We start from the raw sequence: 10,686 nt of genomic DNA on the forward strand, positions 1-10,686 counted from the left end.
GCGCCGCACCACCACCGGGTGGGCTCGAACCTCCAACCTTTCGGTTAACAGCTGATCGCACTAGCCAATTGCGCCACGGAGACAGTCCTGCTCTACACTCACCACCATAAGAACATTTCTTCAAAGCTATCAGCCCAAAGAAAAAAAAGCGCCAAACCACCACCGGGTGGGCTCGAACCTCCAACCTTTCGGTTAACAGCCGGTCGCACTAGCCAATTGCGCCACGGAGACAGTTCTGCTCCACACTCACCACCATCAGAACATATCTTCAAAGCTAGCAGCCCAAAGAAAAAAAAGCAACACACCACTACCGGGAGGGCTCGCACCTCCAACTTTTCGATTAACAGCCGATCGCGCTAGCCAATTGCGCCATGGAGACAGTCCTGTTCCACACTCACCACCATCAAAACATATCTTCAAAGCTATCAGCCCAAAGAAAAAAAAGCGCCGCACCACCACCGGGTGGGCTCGAACCTCCAACCTTTCGGTTAAAAGCCGATCGCGCTAGCCATTTGCGCCACGGAGACAGTCGTGCTCCACTCTCACCACTGTCAGAACATTTCTTCAGAGCTATCAGCCCAAAGAAAAAAAGCGCCGCACCACCACCGGGTGGGCTCGAACCTCCAACCTTTCGGTTAACAGCCGATCGCGCTAGCCAATTGCGACACGGAGACAGTCGTGGTCCACTCTCCCCACCATCAGAACATATCTTCAAAGCTATGAGCCCAAAGAAAAAAAAGCGCCGCACCACCACCGGGTGGGCTCGAAACTTGAACCTTTCGGTTACCAGCCGATCGCGCTAGCCAAGTGCCCCACGGGGACAGTCGTGCTCCACTCTCACCACCATCAAAACATATCTTCAAAGCTATCAGCGCAAAGAAAAAAAAGCGCCGCACCACCACCGGGTGGGCTTGAACCTCCAATCTTTTGGTTAACAGCCGATCGCGCTAGTCAATTGCACCACGGAGACAGTCCTGCTCCACTCTCACCACCATCAGAACATATCTTCAAAGCTATCAGCCCGAAAAAAAAAGCGCCGCACCACCACCGGGTGGGCTCGAACCTCCAATTTTTCGGTTAACAGCCAATCGCGCTAGCCAATTGCGCCACGGAGACAGTCCTGCTCCACTCTCACCACCAGCAGAACATATCTTCAAAGCTATCAGCCCAAAAAAAGCGCCGCACCACCACCGAATGGGCTTGAAACTCCAACCTTTTGGTTAACAGCCGATCATGCTAGCCAATTGCGCCACGGCGACAGTCCTGCTCCACTCTCACCACCATTAGAACATATCTTCAAAGCTATCAGCGGAAAGAAAAAAGCAACACACCACTCCCGGGAGGGCTCGAACCTCCAACTTTTCGGTCAACAGCCGATCGCGCTTGCCGATTGCGCCACGAAGACAGCCCGGCTCCACTCTCACCACCATCACAACATATCTTGAAAACTATCAGCCCAAAGAAAAAAAAGCGCCGCACCACCACCGGGTGGGCTCGAGCCTCCAACCTTTCGGTTAACAACCGATCGCGCTAGCCAATTGCACCACGGAGACAGTCGTGCTCCACTTTCACCACCATCAGAACATATCTTGAAAGCTATCAAAGCAAAGAAAAAAGCAACAGACCACTCCCGGGAGGGCTCAAAACTGCAACCTTACGGTTAACAGCCGATCGCGCTAGCCAATTGCGCCACCGAGACAGTCCTGCTCCACTCTCACCACCATCAGAACATATCTTCAAAGCTATCAGACCAACGAAAAAAAAGCGCCGCGCCACCACCGGGTGGGCTCGAAACTTCAACCTTTCGGTTAACAGCCGATCGCACTAGCCAATTGCCCCACGGAGACAGTCGTGCTCCACTCTCACCACCATCAGAACATATCTTCAAAGCTATCAGCCCGAAAAAAAGCGCCGCACCACCAAAGGGTGGGCTCGAACCTCCAATTTTTTGGTTAACAGCCAATCGCGCTAGCCAATTGCACCACGGAGACAGTCCTGCTCCATTCTCACCACCATCAGAACATACCTTCAAAGGTATCAGCCCGAAAAAAAAGCGCCACACCACCACCGGGTGGGCTCGAACCTCCAATTTTTCGGTTAACAGCCGATCGCGCTAGCCAATTCCGCCACGGAGACAGTCCTGCTCCACTCTCACCACCATCAGAACATATCTTCAAAGCTATCAGCCCAAAGAAAAAAAAGCGCCGATCCACCACCAGGTGGGCTCGAAACTCCAACCTTTCAGGTAACAGCCGATCACGCTAGCCAATTGCGCCACGGAGACAGTCCTGCTTCACTCTCACCACCATCAGAACATATCTTCAAAGCTATCAAAGCAAACAAAAAAGCAACACACCACTCCCGGGAGGGCTCGAAACTCCAACCTTTCGGTTAACAGCCGATCGCGCTAGCCAATTGCGCCGCGGAGACTGTCGTGCTCCACTCTCACCACCATCAGAACATATCTTCAAAGCTATCAGCGCAAAGAAAAAAGCAACACACCACTCCCGGGAGCGCTCGAAAATCCAGCCTTTCGGGTAACAGCCAATCACGCTAGCCAATTGCGCCACGGAGACAGTCCTGCTCCACTCTCACCACCATCAGGACATATCTTCAAAGCTATCAGTCCAAAGAAAAAAAAGCGCCGCACCACCACCGGGTGGGCTCGAACCTCCAACCTTTCGGTCAACAACCGATCGCGCTAGCCAATTGCACCACGGAGACAGTCGTGCTCCACTTTCACCACCATCAGAACATATCTTCAAAGCTATCAAAGCAAAGAAAAAAGCAACAGACCACTCCCGGGAGGGCTCAAAACTGCAACCTTACGGTTAACAGCCGATCGCGCTAGCCAATTGCGCCACCGAGACAGTCCTGCTCCACTCTCACCACCATCAGAACGTATCTTCAAAGCTATCAGACCAACGAAAAAAAAGCGCCGCGCCACCACCGGGTGGGCTCGAAACTTCAACCTTTCGGTTAACAGCCGATCGCACTAGCCAATTGCCCCACGGAGACAGTCGTGCTCCACTCTCACCACCATCAGAACATATCTTCAAAGCTATCAGCCCGAAAAAAAGCGCCGCACCATCAAAGGGTGGGCTCGAACCTCCAATTTTTTGGTTAACAGCCAATCGCGCTAGCCAATTGCACCACGGAGACAGTCCTGCTCCACTCTCACCACCATCAGAACATACCTTCAAAGGTATCAGCCCGAAAAAAAAGCGCCACACCACCACCGGGTGGGCTCGAACCTCCAATTTTTCGGTTAACAGCCGATCGCGCTAGCCAATTCCGCCACGGAGACAGTCCTGCTCCACTCTCACCACCATCAGAACATATCTTCAAAGCTATCAGCCCAAAGAAAAAAAAGCGCCGATCCACCACCAGGTGGGCTCGAAACTCCAACCTTTCAGGTAACAGCCGATCACGCTAGCCAATTGCGCCACGGAGACAGTCCTGCTTCACTCTCACCACCATCAGAACATATCTTGTAAGCTATCAGCCCAAAGAAAAAAAGCGCCGCACCACCACCAGGTGGGCTCGAACCTCCAACCTTTCGGTTAACAACCGATAGCGCTAGCCAATTGCGCCACGGAGACAGTCCTGCTCCACTCTCACCACCATCAGAACATATTTTTAAAGCTATGAGCCCAAAGAAAAAAAAGCGCCGCACCACCACCGGGTGGGCTCGAAACTTGAACCTTTCGGTTAACAGCTGATCACGCTAGCCAATTGCCCCAAGGAGACAGTCGTGCTCCACTCTCACCACCAGCAGAACATATCTTCAAAGCTATCAAATCAAACAAAAAAGCAACACACCACTCCCGGGAGGGCTCGAAACTCCAACCTTTCGGTTAACATCCGATCGCGCTAGCCAATTGCGCCACGGAGACAGTCCTGCTCCACTCTCACCACCATCAGAACATATCTTCAAAGCTATCAGCCCAAAGAAAAAAGCAACACACCACTACCGGGAGGGCTCGCACCTCCAACTTTTCGATTAACACCCGATCGCGCTAGCCAATTGCGCCATGGAGACAGTCCTGCTCCACTCTCACAACCATCAGAACATATCTTCAAAGCTATCAGCCCAAAGAAAAAAAAGCGCCGCACCACCACCGGGTGGGCTCGAACCTCCAACCCTTCGGTTAACAGCCGATCGCGCTAGCCAAATGCGCCACGGAGACAGTCGTGGTCCACTCTCACCACCATCAGAACCTATCTTCAAAGCTATCAGCCCCAAAAAAAAAGCGCCGCATCACCACCGGGTGGGATCGAAACTCCACCTTTTCGGTTAACAGCCGATCGCGCTAGCCAATTGCGCCACGGAGACAGTCCTGCTCTACTCTCACCATCATCAGAACATATCTTCAAAGCTATCAGCCCAAAGAAAAAAAAGCGCCGATCCACCACCAGGTAGACTCGAAACTCCAACCTTTCGGGTAACAGCCAATCACGCTAGCCAATTGCGCCACGGAGACAGTCCTGCTCCACTCTCACCACCATCAGAAGATATCTTCAAAGCTATCAGCCCAAAGAAAAAATAGCGCCGCACCACCACCGGGTGGGCTCGAACCTCCAACCTTTCGGTTAACAGCCGATCACGCTAGCCAATTGCGCCACGGAGACAGTCCTGCTCCACTCTCACCACCATCCGAACATATTTTTAAAGCTATGAGCCCAAAGAAAAAAAAGCGCCGCACCACCACCGGGTGGGCTCAAAACTTGAACCTTTCGGTTAACAACTGATCGCGCTAGCCAATTGCGCCACGGAGACAGTCGTGCTTCACTCTCACCACCATCAGAAGATATCTTCAAAGCTATCAGCCCAAAGAAAAAAAAGCGCCGATCCACCACCAGGTGGGCTCGAAACTCCTCCCTTTCGGGGAACAGCCAATCACGCTAGCCAATTGCACCACGGAGACAGTCCTGCTCCACTCTCACCACCATCAGAAGATATCTTCAAAGCTATCAGCCCAAAGAAAAAAAAGCGCCGATCCACCACCGGGTGGGCTCGAACCTCCAACCTTTCAGTCAACAACCGATCGCGCTAGCCAATTGCGCCACGGAGACAGTCGTGCTTCACTCTCACCACCATCAGAAGATATCTTCAAAGCTATCAGCGCAAAGAAAAAAGCAACACACCACTACCGGGAGGGCTCACACCTCCAACTTTTCGATTAACAGCCGAGCGCGCTAGCCAATTGCGCCATGGAGACAGTCCTGCTCCACTCTCACCACCATCAGAACATATCTTCAAAGCTAACAGCCCAAAGAAAAAAAAGCGCCGCACCACCACCGGGTGGGCTCGAACCTCCAACCTTTCGGTTAACAGCCGATCGCGCTAGCCAAATGCGCCACGGAGACAGTCGTGGTCCACTCTCACCACCATCAGAACCTATCTTCAAAGCTATCAGCCCCCAAAAAAAGCGCCGCATCACCACCGGGTGGGATCGAAACTCAAACCTTTCGGTTAACAGCCGATCGCCCTAGCCAATTGCGCCACGGAGACAGTCCTGCTCCACTCTCACCATCATCAGAACATATCTTCAAAGCTATCAGCCCAAAGAAAAAAAAGCGCCGATCCACCACCAGGTAGACTCGAAACTCCAACCTTTCGGGTAACAGCCAATCACGCTAGCCAATTGCGCCACGGAGACAGTCCTGCTCCACTCTCACCACCATCACAAGATATCTTCAAAGCTATCAGCCCAAAGAAAAAAAAGCGCCGCACCACCACCGGGTGGGCTCGAACCTCCAACCTTTCGGTTAACAGCCCATCGCGCTAGCCAATTGCGCCACGGAGACAGTCCTGCTCCACTCTCACCACCATCAGAACATATTTTCAAAGCTATGAGCCCAAAGAAAAAAAAGCGCCGCACCACCACCGGGTGGGCTCAAAACTTGAACCTTTCGGTTAACAGCCGATCACGCTAGCCAATTGCCCCACGGAGACAGTCGTGCTCCACTCTCACCACCAGCAGAACATATCTTCAAAGCTATCAAAGCAAACAAAAAAGCAACACACCACTCCCGGGAGGGCTCGAAACTCCAACCTTTCGGTTAACAGCCGATCGCGCTAGCCAATTGCGCCACGGAGACAGTCCTGCTCCACTCTCACCACCATCAGAACATATCTTCAAAGCTATCAGCCCAAAGAAAAAAAAGCGCCGCATCACCACCAGGTGGGATCGAAACTCCAACCTTTCGGTTAACAGCCGATCGCGCTAGCCAATTGCGCCACGGAGACAGTCCTGCTCCACTCTCACCACCATTAGAACATGTCTTCAAAGCTATCAGCCCAAAGAAAAAAAAGCGCCGATCCACCGCCAGGTGGGCTCGAAACTCCAACCTTTCAGTTAACAGCCGATCACGCTAGCCAATTGCGCCACGGAGACAGTCCTGCTTCACTCTCACCATCATCAGAACATATCTTCAAAGCTATCAGCCCAAAGAAAAAAAAGCGCCGCATCACCACCAGGTGGGATCGAAACTCCAACCTTTCGGTTAACAGCCGATCGCGCTAGCCAATTGCGCCACGGAAACAGTCCTGCTCCACTCTCACCACCATTAGAACATGTCTTCAAAGCTATCAGCCCAAAGAAAAAAAAGCGCCGATCCACCACCAGGTGGGCTCGAAACTCCAACCTTTCAGTTAACAGCCGATCACGCTAGCCAATTGCGCCACGGAGACAGTCCTGCTTCACTCTCACCACCATCAGAACATATCTTCGAAGCTATCAGCCCTAAAAAAGCGCCGCAACACCACCGGGTGGGCTCGAACCTCCAACCATTCGGTTAACAACTAATCGCGCTAGCCAATTGCGCCACGGAGACAGTCGTGCTCCACTCTCACCACCATCAGAACATATCTTCAAAGCTATCAGCCCAAAGAAAAAAAAGCACCGCACCACCACCGGGTGGCTCGAACATCCAACCTTTCGGTTAACAACTGATCGCGCTAGCCAATTGCGCCACGGAGACAGTCGTGCTTCACTCTCACCACCATCAGAACATATCTTCAAAGCTATCAGCCCAAAGAAAAAAAAGCGCCGATCCACCACCAGGTGGGCTCGAAACTCCTGCCTTTCGGGTAACAGCCAATCACGCTAGCCAATTGCACCACGGAGACAGTCCTGCTCCACTCTCACCACCATCAGAAGATATCTTCAAAGCTATCAGCCCAAAGAAAAAAAAGCGCCGATCCACCACCGGGTGGGCTCGAACCTCCAACCTTTCGGTCAACAACCGATCGCGCTAGCCAATTGCACCACTGAGACAGTCCTGCTCCACTCTCACCACCATCAGAAGATATCTTCAAAGCTATCAGCCCAAAGAAAAAAAAGCGCCGCACCACCACCGGGTGGGCTCGAACCTCCAACCATTCGGTCAACAACCGATCGCGCTAGCCAATTGCACCACGGAGACAGTCGTGCTCCACTCTCACCACCATCAGAACATATCTTCAAAGCTAGAAGCGCAAAGAAAAAAGCAACACACCACTCCCGGGAGGGCTCGAACCTCCAACTTTTCGATTACCAGCCGATCGCGCTAGCCAATTGCGCCAAGGAGACAGTCCTGCTCCACTCTCACCACCATCAGAACATATCTTCAAAGCTATCAGCCCAAAGAAAAAAAAGCGCCGCACCACCACCGGGTGGGCTCGAACCTCCAACCTTTCGGTTAACAGCTGATCGCACTAGCCAATTGCGCCACGGAGACAGTCCTGCTCTACACTCACCACCATAAGAACATTTCTTCAAAGCTATCAGCCCAAAGAAAAAAAAGCGCCAAACCACCACCGGGTGGGCTCGAACCTCCAACCTTTCGGTTAACAGCCGGTCGCACTAGCCAATTGCGCCACGGAGACAGTTCTGCTCCACACTCACCACCATCAGAACATATCTTCAAAGCTAGCAGCCCAAAGAAAAAAAAGCAACACACCACTACCGGGAGGGCTCGCACCTCCAACTTTTCGATTAACAGCCGATCGCGCTAGCCAATTGCGCCATGGAGACAGTCCTGTTCCACACTCACCACCATCAAAACATATCTTCAAAGCTATCAGCCCAAAGAAAAAAAAGCGCCGCACCACCACCGGGTGGGCTCGAACCTCCAACCTTTCGGTTAAAAGCCGATCGCGCTAGCCATTTGCGCCACGGAGACAGTCGTGCTCCACTCTCACCACTGTCAGAACATTTCTTCAGAGCTATCAGCCCAAAGAAAAAAAGCGCCGCACCACCACCGGGTGGGCTCGAACCTCCAACCTTTCGGTTAACAGCCGATCGCGCTAGCCAATTGCGACACGGAGACAGTCGTGGTCCACTCTCCCCACCATCAGAACATATCTTCAAAGCTATGAGCCCAAAGAAAAAAAAGCGCCGCACCACCACCGGGTGGGCTCGAAACTTGAACCTTTCGGTTACCAGCCGATCGCGCTAGCCAAGTGCCCCACGGGGACAGTCGTGCTCCACTCTCACCACCATCAAAACATATCTTCAAAGCTATCAGCGCAAAGAAAAAAAAGCGCCGCACCACCACCGGGTGGGCTTGAACCTCCAACCTTTTGGTTAACAGCCGATCGCGCTAGTCAATTGCACCACGGAGACAGTCCTGCTCCACTCTCACCACCATCAGAACATATCTTCAAAGCTATCAGCCCGAAAAAAAAAGCGCCGCACCACCACCGGGTGGGCTCGAACCTCCAATTTTTCGGTTAACAGCCAATCGCGCTAGCCAATTGCGCCACGGAGACAGTCCTGCTCCACTCTCACCACCAGCAGAACATATCTTCAAAGCTATCAGCCCAAAAAAAGCGCCGCACCACCACCGAATGGGCTTGAAACTCCAACCTTTTGGTTAACAGCCGATCATGCTAGCCAATTGCGCCACGGCGACAGTCCTGCTCCACTCTCACCACCATTAGAACATATCTTCAAAGCTATCAGCGGAAAGAAAAAAGCAACACACCACTCCCGGGAGGGCTCGAACCTCCAACTTTTCGGTCAACAGCCGATCGCGCTTGCCGATTGCGCCACGAAGACAGCCCGGCTCCACTCTCACCACCATCACAACATATCTTGAAAACTATCAGCCCAAAGAAAAAAAAGCGCCGCACCACCACCGGGTGGGCTCGAGCCTCCAACCTTTCGGTTAACAACCGATCGCGCTAGCCAGTTGCGCCACGGAGACAGTCGTGCTCCACCTCTCACCACCATCAGAACATATCTTCAAAGCTATCAGCGCAAAGAAAAAAAAGCGCCGCACCACCACCGGGTGGGCTTGAACCTCCAACCTTTTGGTTAACAGCCAATCGCGCTAGCCAATTGCACCATGGAGACAGTCCTGCTCCACTCTCACCACCATCAGAACATATCTTCAAAGGTATCAGCCCCAAAAAAAAGCGCCGCACCACCCCCGGGTGGGCTCGAACCTCCAATTTTTCGGTTAACAGCCGATCGCGCTAGCCAATTGCGCCACGGAGACAGTCCTGCTCCACTCTCACCACCAGCAGAACATATCTTCAAAGCTATCAGCCCAAAAAAAGCGCCGCACCACCACCGAATGGGCTTGAAACTCCAACCTTTTGGTTAACAGCCGATCACGCTAGCCAATTGCGCCACGGAGGCAGTCCTGCTCCACTCTCACCACCATTAGAACATATCTTCAAAGCTATCAGCGGAAAGAAAAAAGCAACACACCACTCCCGGGAGGGCTCGAACCTCCAACTTTTCGGTCAACAGCCGATCGCGCTTGCCGATTGCGCCACGAAGACAGCCCGGCTCCACTCTCACCACCATCACAACATATCTTGAAAACTATCAGCCCAAAGAAAAAAAAAGCGCCGCACCACCACCGGGTGGGCTCGAAACTTGAACCTTTCGGTTAACAGCCGATCACGCTAGCCAATTGCCCCACGGAGACAGTCGTGCTCCACTCTCACCACCATCAGAACATATCTTCAAAGCTATCAGCGCAAAGAAAAAAAAATGCGCCGCACCACCACCGAAGGGCTTGAACCTCCAACCTTTTGGTTAACAGCCAATCGCGCTAGCCAATTGCACCACGGAGACAGTCCTGCTCCACTCTCACCACCATCAGAACATACCTTCAAAGGTATAAGCCCGAAAAAAAAAAGCGCCGCACCACCACCGGGTGGGCTCGAACCTACAATTTTTCGGTTAACAGCCGATCGCGCTAGCCAATTCCGCCACGGAGACTGTCCTGCTCCACTCTCACCACCATCAGAACATATCTTCAAAGCTTTCAGCCCAAAAAAAAGCGCCGCACCACCACCGAATGGGCTTGATACTCCAACCTTTCGGTTAACAGCCCATCGCGCTAGCCAATTGCGCCACGGAGACAGTCCTGCTCCACTCTCACCACCATCAGAACATATCTTCAAAGCTATCAGCCCCAAAAAAAAGCGCCGCACCACCACCGAATGGGCTTGAAACTCCAACCTTTCGGTTAACAGCCGATCGCGCTAGCCAATTGCGCCACGGAGACAGTCCTGCTCCACTCTCACCACCATTAGAACATGTCTTCAAAGCTATCAGCCCAAAGAAAAAAAAGCGCCAATCCACCACCAGGTGGGCTTGAAACTCCAACCTTTCAGGTAACAGCCGATCACGCTAGCCAATTGCGCCACGGAGACAGTCCTGCTTCACTCTCACCACCATC

The sequence above is a fragment of the Rhipicephalus microplus genome, unplaced genomic scaffold (genome assembly GCF_043290135.1).
Source record: "Rhipicephalus microplus isolate Deutch F79 unplaced genomic scaffold, USDA_Rmic scaffold_40, whole genome shotgun sequence".
In the NCBI taxonomy this organism is placed as follows: Eukaryota; Metazoa; Arthropoda; class Arachnida; order Ixodida; family Ixodidae; genus Rhipicephalus; species Rhipicephalus microplus.